The sequence below is a fragment of the Nicotiana tabacum genome, chromosome 14 (assembly GCF_000715075.1).
Source record: "Nicotiana tabacum cultivar K326 chromosome 14, ASM71507v2, whole genome shotgun sequence".
In the NCBI taxonomy this organism is placed as follows: Eukaryota; Viridiplantae; Streptophyta; class Magnoliopsida; order Solanales; family Solanaceae; genus Nicotiana; species Nicotiana tabacum.
Window position 1 is genome coordinate 81,317,135 of NC_134093.1, and position 11,309 is coordinate 81,328,443.

Consider the following 11,309-nt stretch of genomic DNA (forward strand, 5'->3'; position numbering starts at 1 on the left):
GTTGGCAGCTTGCTATGCCACAGTTGATTGCCGAGCAAAGGTAGCCAAATTTCATTTTCCGGGTGAGCCAGTCCTTGAATGGGTAGGTAATACACCAACACCCAGAGGTAGGTTTATTTCCTATCTGAAGGCGAGGAAAATGATCGCAAAAGGGTGCATTTATCATATTGTGCGAGTTAGAGATGCAGATGCTGAGATACCTACACTTCAGTCTATTCCCATAGTCAAAGAGTATGCAGATGTGTTTCCAGATGAGCTTCCAGGTATTCCTCCAGAGCGAGAGATTGATATTAGCATCGATTTGCTTCCAGGAACTCAACCAATATCCGTCCCTCCGTATAGAATGGCACCTGCCGAATTGAAGGAGTTGAAGGAGCAGTTAAAAGATTTGCTGGAGAAAGGTTACATTAGGCTCAGTACCTCACCTTGGGGTGCACCGGTACTATTTGTGCGGAAGAAAGACGGCTCGCTGAGGATGTGTATCGATTATAGGCAGTTGAACAAGGTAACTATTAAGAATAAGTATCCACTTCCAAGGATCGATGACTTGTTTGATCAGTTGCAGGGAGCTAGATGCTTTTTCAAGATTGATTTGAGGTCGGGGTACCACCAGGTCAGAGTTCGGGAAAAAGATATTCCGAAGACAGCCTTTAGGACCCGATATGGCCACTTCGAGTTCCTTGTCATGTCCTCCGGGTTGACTAATGCACCCGCTGTATTTATGGACTTGATGAATAGCCTATTCCGGCCATTTTTAGATCTGTTAGTGATAGTATTTATTGATGATATTCTGGTTTATTCCCGTCCAGAGGATGAGCATGCGGACCACCTGCGAGCGGTACTCCAAACCCTCCGTGATCGTAAGTTGTATGCTAAGTTTTCTAAATGTGAGTTCTGGTTGAAGTCTGTAGCATTCTTGGGGCATATTGTATCAGATGAAGGGATAAAGGTGGACACTCAGAAGATTGAGGCCGTGAAATCTTGGCCTAGACCTACCACTCCGACAGAGGTTCGTAGCTTTCTAGGCTTAGCAGGATACTATCGGAGGTTCGTAGAGGGTTTTTCTTCCCTTTCGGCACCATTGACGAAGTTGACACAGAAAGAAACTAAGTTTCAATGGACAGAGGCTTGTGAGCGGAGCTTCCAAGAGCTTAAGAACAAGTTGACATCAGCTCCAGTTCTAACACTTCCAGAGGGTCTAGAGGGTTATGCCGTGTATTGTGATGCATCAGGTGTCGGGTTAGGATGTGTCCTGATGCAACATGGGAAGGTAATTGCATATGCTTCAAGGCAGTTGAGGAAGCACGAGAGGAATTATCCGACCCACGACCTCGAGTTAGCTGCGGTTGTCCATGCACTTAAGATATGGCGGCATTATTTATATGGTGTTCATGTTGATATATTTACTGATCATAAAAGCCTACAATATATTTTCAAGCAGAAAGAGTTGAATTTGCGACAGAGGCGATGGCTTGAGTTATTGAAAGATTACGATGTTAACATTCTCTACCATCCAGGGAAAGCTAATGTTGTAGCAGATGCCTTAAGTCGCCGATCTATGGGTAGCTTAGCACATGTAGAGCCCGAGAAAAGACAATTAGCTAGAGAGATTCATCAATTGGCTTCGTTGGGGGTTCGGTTAGTAGATTCTGAGGATGGTGGAGTTGTAATCCAAAACACTGCAAAATCATCCCTCATAGCTGAAGTCAAGGAAAGGCAGTACGAGGACCCAGAGTTGGTCGAGTTGAGAGAGCGAGTTCCGCAGCAGAAGAAGCCATTGTTAGAGCTCAAGGGAGATGGGGTTCTCAGATACAAGGGTCGTTTGTGTGTTCCAGATGTAGCAGGGCTACGAGACAGGATTATGTCAGAGGCAAATTGCTGCTATTTATAAAGATTGGCCATGTGTGGCATGCATAGTATGTTTCTGGCTACGTGCAGGTTGGTTTTAACCTAGTGTACGAAGGATACTCTGGAAAAAGTTTCCAAAGTCTCCAAGAGTAAACATTCGAGGACGAATGTTCCCAAGGGGGAGTGATGTTACACCCTATATTTTCGTATGTAAAAAATGCGTCGTAAGCAAACTAATGTAGGACAAAAAAATGAGATAATATTTAAAAGTATATAAAGTAAGTTAATCATGTTACCTCTGAGGTTACAAATATTGAAGATCATGAACAACAAGTACAAAGAGGGTTGGATAGTTCAGAAGCTAAAGCAATTGAAGAAAATAATGTTTCGTCGAAAGTCGACAAGTTGGGAATGTTATAACATATACCTTTGGGGTGAGACTAGGGTGCTTAACATGATAAGGAGATTATGTTATGATTTATATTAGTCGTATGACATCCGTGTGTTATGTTTTGAAGTCAAGAGAGTTGTGGAACAAAAGTCGATGAAAGTCATCACAAGTTACATTCATAAGTTTTACTGAAACTTTGGGTCAAATGTAACTGCAATTTTCTCCCAATATACTTAGAGTTATGGTGTGTTCCACACATCAAATTAAAGATCTATGAGTCTATTTTCCAACTCATTAAACCATTTGTCAATACGACATTGGAGTAGAGAGATATGTGCATTATTGCGATACTGCGCAAGCTGCTAGGTGACAAGTAGGTGTGTCACCTACTTGCTTAAATGAAAGCCCAAAAATGGGCCATTTCGGGTCGTCCAAAGAGGCCTTTTAAGGGCCTATTTTCTTCATATATTAGACTTAAAATAGAGCATAATAACCAGACATAAGCTCTGCAAAGAATCCTCCCAAATATTTCCCACAAACCCTAATTGATTTTCTCTCCCTTTCAAGTTCCAATTGGAGGTAAAACTTAGAGTTTGAAGAACCAAGATAGGAGCTGAGTTATCCAACAAATAAGGTGAGTTTACTGCTCTCTTTCATCCATTTTTTCTGCTGTAAATTCATGGTAAGTCGTTCTATACTTGTAAGAACTCACGGGATGGTGATCGGAAGCCGTGAGTTCGAGTTATTCACTTGTAGCGGACTGTTTTGTGGACTGTTTTATGTTGCTGTTGGGCTGCGTGTTTTATTACTATTTTGTGGAGTTTTGGAGGAGGAAGGGGGTTTATAAACACCATATAAATGTAGGGTGGTTGGCTGGTCGTTCGTCATAACATTTTCGGGTCGTTTGACACTACTACGGTGGTCGTTTTGTGTACGAAGAGATTGGGGTGTGTTGGGCTGTTTTGTAGTATTTGATGGTGTATATAGGGCTGGAAAATGATGTATATATGTTGTTATTGTTCTGTCCTTGTATTGTTGGTGTTATCTTGAAGTTGGAGGAAGGGCATATTATAGGGGAGATGCTGCCCGTTTTAATACAAAATAGGTTTGTCGTTCGTTGTGCGATAGTTGTACCTTTCGTAACTTAACGATAGTATTATTATCATTCTTGTAGATTAAGGTGCGAAGAGGTGAGTTCAACTTGGTGATTGAAAAGATTGTGATAAGGTATGTTAAGGCTAAGCCTTCCTTCATTTTGGCATGATCTCGTAGCTACATGTGTTAGTAATGAGACAAAAAGAGAAGTTCATATTCATGAATTTATTCACACTATTCTAGTCTCATAAGTTACAATATTATTCCTTATCGAGACTCTATATTCAATTTTAGTATTGTCTTCTTTCAGTCAAGAGAGCAGCAAGCCTATATATACAGTATTACAGTATTTTCATTACCATCGAGCTATAATCGATGGGCAGGCCCCTATTGGGCAACCTCTGATCAGATGGAAAGTTATATACCGAGCCTACTGTGGCCGAGCGCCTATGAGCGAGCCCAGCATGGCCGAGATACATAGCCTAGTATGGCCGAGCGCCTATGAGCGAGCCTACTATGGCAGAGCAGTTATATATATACCGAGCCTTATAAGGCCGTACAATTATTTTACTTACTATATTGAAGGAGTTGAGTCAGTATCAGCAGGTAAGTATATCTCCAGATCATCTTTGACTCCCAGTTAATTTCAGTTATCATATTATCAGTTCAGTTTCAACTTTCAGTTATGTTATCGCCTTACATACTCGGTACATTATTTCGTACTGACGTCCCTTTTTTGGGGGCGCTGCATTTCATGCGTGCAGGTTCAGACAGACAGACGGGTAGACCTCCTCAGTATGTGTTTTCCGAGTTCTGCCTGATCGGTAAGCTCCACGTCTTTCGGAGTTGCCAGGACTAGAGTTTTGTGTACATCTTATGTATATCTGTATATATGTTATGGGTAGGTCGGGGCCCTGTTCCGATCACAGTACATCTATCAGTAGAGGCTTGTAGGCATATCCTGTTGGTTAGTGCAGTATGTTGGGTTTGTATAAATTGGTGGTTTGTCAGCTGTAGTAGCTATGACGGCCTTGTCGGCCTAGCTTTATATTGATATTTAGTTAGTGCTAGTTTCCATTCAGTTTTATATTTTGCTTCGCAAATTGTCTTGCAAGGTGGCCCCATGGCCAAAGTATGACATTATGTGTTCAGAGTCCCTTAGTCGCAATTTGGTACGCCAGGTTAGGTGAGGCACGGGGTGCTTGTCTCGCTCCTAGGTTCGGGGCGTGACAGTTTTATGCTTTTCCGAACTCACGGGACGGTGATCGGAAGCCGTGAGTTCGAGTTATTCACTTGTAGCGGACTGTTTTGTGGACTGTTTTGTGTTGCTGTTGGGCTGCGTGTTTTACTACTATTTTGTGGAGTTTTGGACGAGGAAGGGGGTTTATAAACACCATATAAATGTAGGGTGGTTGGCTGGTCATTCGTCATAATATTTTCGGGTCGTTTGACACTACTACGGTGGTCGTTTTGTGTACGAAGAGATTGGGGTGTATTGGGCTGTTTTGTAGTATTTGATGGTGTATATAGGGCTGGAAAATGATGTATATATGTTGTTATTGTTCTGTTCTTGTATTGTTGGTGTTATCTTGAATTTGGAGGAAGTAAGGATTATAGGGGAGATGCTGCCCGTTTTAATACAAAATAGGTTTGTCGTTCGTTGTGCGATAGTTGTACCTTTCGTAACTTAACGATAGTATTATTATCATTCTTGTAGATTAAGGTGCGAAGAGGTGAGTTCAACTTGGTGATTGGAAAGATTGTGATAAGGTATGTTAAGGCTAAGCCTTCCTTCATTTTGGCATGATCTCGTAGCTATATGTGTTAGTAATGAGACAAAAAGAGAAGTTCATATTCATGAATTTATTCACACTATTCTAGTCTCATAAGTTACAATATTATTCCTTATCGAGACTCTATATTCAATTTTAGTATTGTCTTCTTCCAGTCAAGAGAGCAGCAAGCCTATATATACAGTATTACAGTATTTTCATTACCATCGAGCTATAATCGATGGGCAGGCCCCTATTGGGCAACCTCTGATCAAATGGAAAGTTATATACCGAGCCTACTGTGGCCGAGCGCCTATGAGCGAGCCCAGCATGGTCGAGATACATAGCCTAGTATGGCCGAGCACCTATGAGCGAGCCTACTACGGCAGAGCAGTTATATATACCGAGCCTTATAAGGCCGGATAATTATTTTACTTACTATATTGAAGGAGTTGAGTCAGTATCAACAGGTAAGTATATCTCCAGATCATCTTTGACTCCCAATTACTTTCAGTTATTATATTATCAGTTCAATTTCAACTTTCAGTTATGTTATCGCCTTATATACTCGGTACATTATTTTGTACTGACGTCCCTTTTCCGGGGACGCTGCATTTCATGCATGCAGGTTCAGATAGAAAGACGGGTATACCTCCTCAGTAGGTGTTTCCAGAGTTCAGCCTGATCGGTAAGCTCCATGTCTTTCGAAGTTGCCAGGTCTAGAGTTTTTGTGTACATCTTATGTATATCTGTATATATGTTATGGGTAGGTCGGGGCCCTGTTCCGATCATAGTACATCTATCAGTAGAGGCTTGTAGACATATCCTGTTGGTTAGTGCAGTATGTTGAGTTTGTAGGCCTGGTATGTATAATTTGGTGGTTTGTCAGCTGTAGTAGCTATGATGGCCTTTTCAGCCTAGCTTTATATTGATGTTTAGTTAGCGCTAGTTTCCATTCAGTTTTATATTTTGCTTTGAAAATTGTCTTGCAAGGTGGCCCCATGGCCAAAGTATGACATTATATGTTCAGAGTCCCTTAGTCGCAATTTGGTACGCCAGGTTAGGTGAGGCACCGGGTGCTTGTCTCGCTCCTATGTTCGGGGCGTGACAACCTAGCATCAGGTTTTGATATGCAACGAAAGATTCGAATCACGAGGCTATGAATACAAGTCTCGAATTGCTAGATGAAAAATGGGAAAGCGCCCTCGTTCGAATGGTCGCACAGAAGCAACAGATCGATAGGTATTACAACCGAAGAGCCAATTTTCGACATTTTAGAACTGGGGACTTAGTACTGAGAAAAGTCACCCTTAATACTCGAGACCCAAAAGAAGGAAATCTCGGCCCAAATTGGGAGGGACCGTATCAGATCCTCGATATCGTCGGAAAAGGATCTTACAAACTCGCCACGATGAATGGCGAACAATTGTCAAATAATTGGAACGTGTCACTCCTCAAACGATATTATTGCTAAGGTATGACCTTCTTAGTTTTCATTAAAATTTTATGCTAACCAATTACAGGCGTTCTATCGGAGCATCCTTCAACATGAAGTCCTTAGGTCTGAAAGCACGCGTTGCACTCTTTTTTCCTTCGACCGAATTTTGTCCCAAATGGATTTTTCCGGCATGGTTTTTAACGAGACAACTATTGTTTGTGCTAACTTAGAGCAATTAAACAGTATCCGAGGCTCCTTTATAATCAACCTCGAATATTGGGGGGCATCACCCTCGGATAGCTACAAGGAAAATACTTCGTGTCGATAGAGTCTCGATAGGTAAATTTTGTAGAGGACCAAATGGTCAAATGAACCGTGTCCATGTAGATTACTCGAGCCCTAAATGGAAAAGCATGTACGCATGTATAATCTATTGGAAGAAGTATTTTTTCCTTACCAGATGCTCCATGCTTTAGAAAAATTTATACTTTACAATTTCATACATGATCTATGGTGGAAACTGGCTCAAGGGCCGATCACAACTAAAGTTCAAACAATTTACTCGATACTCGGGGACTATCGCCCAAAATATCGACACGATCAATTCACTAAACCTCGAGATCGTAAGACCTTAAAAAGGCAATCTTTAATTTTATAGGCCACGGCCACCCCACTCGGGGACTGATACTTCAAACAAGTTTGAAGTATAACAGGGGAACAAGCCCAAAAGGCGAATCCCAAGTTAAAGGCTACGGCCAAATCAACACGGTTCGGAGACGTCCGATTTCCATTATTAAACAGGCCTTCGAATATTTTCACAAACCGGTTAAAAAGGAAACCCTCGGCTAAAATTCTAAGGGTCTCGATAATATTGACCCTCGAAAACCTTAATGGATACAAAGACGTTCGAACTCTCAAAGAAACCCAATATTTTATGCTAAGGCATTACGAAACAAAGGGTCTCGATAATATCAACCCTTGAAAATCCTAATGGGTACGGAACCATTCGAATTCTCGAGAAAATCCTTTATTTCGTGTTAAGGAATGACATAATTTATATGATTAAATGATAAACTTTTCAAGCCGAAAAAGGGAGAAAGCCATTCTTTTTGCCATGGACATATCGGCCTAATTCAAGCGCCTAAAGGGCCAATTTATTTTTGAGTTCAAAGAAATCATCCTCACTCAATTAAAATCTAAGGGTCACCCTATTCCGAGTTCGAGCAAGTACTTACTCGATTATAAAAACTACACTAGTTCGGTTTCGATCAAAATGCCTAAGCCTCAAACTTATGAACAAAACTTTCACAAGGCATAAAAGAAATAAAGACAAGTCATAAATGAAAGAAATCTTTATATATATGAATATTTACAAGGTCCGATCGGGATCCTATACAAAATATCAAAAGTGTAAAATCCTAAGGTTCTTGATATCCTCCAGGGGCAACTTCTTCTACATCGAGGTCCTCCCCATTCTCGGACCCGCTCTTGCTGCCATCATCATCATCATCATCGGAAAAGGCCAGTGTTCCATCTTTGGCTTCATTCTCTGTAGCCTTTGCTATCTCGTTGGTAAGATCGAAACCTCGAGCGTGAATCTCCTCAAGGTTTTCCCTCCGAGATTGGCATTTGGTGAGTTTAGCAATCCAATATACTCGAGTTTGAGCAGTCTCGGATGCCTCTCTCGCTTGGACTTGAGCGGCTTCACCATCGGCCCGATAGATGGCCACGATCGCATCTGCCTCAGACATTTCATTTTCGGCTTTAGATTTGGCCTTGGCAAGTTCGGAATCCAACCGAGCCTCGAGCTCCTCTATTTTCCTTGCTTGAGCTGAGCTCTTCTCCTTCGTGCCTTGATATTAACTTTTGGCCGATGATAATTGGGCTCGAGCAGTCTCTTTTTCTACAGCAAAGCGGTCCATACCTTCTTTTCACCCCAAGGACTCCGCCTTTATCATGTCGACCTCCTCACGGAACTGCTCGATCCTTTCAATCTTCTGCTGCAGCTGTGAGATTGAAATGTTAGCCACCGTTCCCGAATCGAGCCCATGAGCTTTTAATATTTTCATTACCTGCTCGATCAAGTCTATATGATCATGGTAAGCCTTGGCCAACACGGCTCGAAGAGCTTTGATCTCTTCTTCTTTTTTCCCACTAAGAAGTTTGAGGGCATTTATCTCCTCCGAAAGCCCTCGGAAGTCAGCCTCACATCGGCTCAGCTCTGCCCGAGACTTTGAAAATGCCTCCTGATGAAGAGCTAAAGCCTATATGGAAAAGAGAAAAAGTTAGGTAGAAAATGGAAGAATATGACATCAACAAAGGGAATCAAGACTTACCCGATTTAGGGCTCGTTGAGCCTCGAAGAAAAGACCCGATGCGTTACTCGGCATCCTCGATACCAGTAAACAAATCATGAAAGGGGTCCTCTCCCTCATGAGCTCCTTCTACCTCGAGGGTCCCCAAAGCTCGGGCTTCCCAAATCACCCCTTCGAAAAGATCAGGGAGAGTGGGTGAGTCTCCGATTATTATTGCCCCAAATGAGTCACTTGGGGCATTCTCCTTAGTTTGAAGAGCTTCAGGGCCGGTCCCTTCAAATATACCCACCGTTTGTTCACTTTGGTGGGAGGCATCCTTGATCTCCAACGACTCGAGGACTTTGCCCGAGTGCTTCTCTGATACCCCCTCAGTTCGAGGCGGAGCCTTATCAACCACCATCGATCTAGCTGTCTTTGGGGCATCGATGGTTTTCTTCACTCGGGCCACCAGTATGAAGCCGTCTTTTTCTTCTTCTTCGTCTTCATCCCTTAGACACTGAACAGATTCTTCGGTCAGAGGGATGGTGTTCTTCCTCGGCTTACGAGTCATCCTTGTCTTAAGTTTTGGGTCCTCGAAAGCCGAGGCCCTTTTTCTCTTGTTGTCCTTTGCCGATTTCTGAACCGGGGCTGAAGTCTCTTCCTCACCAGATGGGGGCCTCATGACCGCATCTTTGCCCAGGCCTACACATAAGAAAATTGGTTAAGTATAAGAAAGACATTTTGATCGAATCATCAAAGACATGGGAAAGGGGCTTACCATGAGTTTTGGCCTCCCATCGGCCCTTTGATAAATCGTGACATGAGCGCTCAGCATATGTAGAGATCGAGGCCAGGTCCGGAACCCAGCTCTTGAGGTTAGGAATTTCACCGGGCATCCAAGCGACCGCTACATCACGGAAAAGGATATCGATAAGAAGAAGCAAAGGGGCAAAACAATAAATAAGAACTAACAATGGGATTATACTTATGCTTCATATTCCATTTCTCAGGTAATGGCATCTTCTCGGCCGGGATTAGGTCGGAAGTCCTCACTTGAACGAATCGGCCTATCCAGCCTAGGTCCTTGTCCTTATCCATCCTGGCATTGGAGTTTTATTAACCCGCCTCGATAGAGGCGGGGGCTGTATAACCTGATGAGGTGGTCAAGGGTGAAATGCATCCCCTTGACTTTGCTTGCGAAGAATCGGAGCAGAATAATAATTCGCCAAAAAGAAAGATGGATTTGGCCTAGGGTTATTTGGTACTGACGACAAAAATTAACGATGACAGGGTCGAGGGAGCCTAGCATGAAAGTGTAAGTGTAAGCATTTAAAAACCCTTCCACATGGGTGGTAATGTCTTCTTCCGGGGCCGGGATCACCACTTATTTGCCTTTCCAGTTGCAGTCTTTCCTTACCTGCTTAAGGTACCCTTCATTTATCGAGCATATGTACCTCGACACTGGCTCACATCGACCAAGAATCGATGAGGCTTTATCGGTTTTGAAGTCAAAAGTGATAACACCCCCCCCTCCCCGGGAACACACTCTTCAGGTCGTGGCTCCACCGATGTTTTGTCGCCGGCCGGCCGCGATGAAGAAGCGTTTTCCTTTTGTGGAACATTCTTTGATGTTTTTGCCATTTTTGTATGGATTTGAAGTTAAAAATAGATGAAGATGATAATATTTGGTGTTTTGAGAAAATGGTAGCAATGAAAATCGTGGATTTGCAGATGAAGAAGTTAGAAGATATAAAAAGCTTTGGATATTACGAATTTGAAAGTAAAAGTTTGAAATGGTGGAGAGATGGCCTATTTATAAATTTCACAATGACGGTTCAATATTGGCAATGGCCGACCATTGACTGATGCGCATCTAATACCTAGGAAACTGTATAGACAGGACGTTTCAGTCACTTCTGTCGCTTAAGTCACAAGGATGGTGTCATGACAGATCGAGGTATAAAATCGAAGGCTCAATTAATTTTTTGTCATTACAGTCCAAAAAATTGGGGGGATTATCTGTATACGGTTAAAACCGGACCCACCCAATTTTGCTTTTTGACTGAGACCGTGAATTTGCATCAAAGGACGACTCTGAAGTGGATCGGATCGAGGTATGAAGACAAGGTACCGAGATCGAGATTCGAGGCACCTTCCAAGATCAAGACCGACAGCAATCGAGACCAAACGAGACAGGCATCGAGCAATACCGAAGATAGCGTAATAATGGAAAAGCGAGATATCTGCGATTGGTCGAAGATCATGGCGGAAATCTCGGAACGGATCTCAGAAACGAGACTAGCCGTGAGTCCAATGCAATTGCACCTGACTCTAATTCCGATGATGCCCTCGATGAAGGGAAATGGGGGAAGGTTGCAAAGGATGGGAAAGAGAGGACCAAGAAAAATGTGGTCTGGGAAGATAGATTCTTAAGATACAATGCCTTTATTGATTCAAAAAGGGATGGAAAG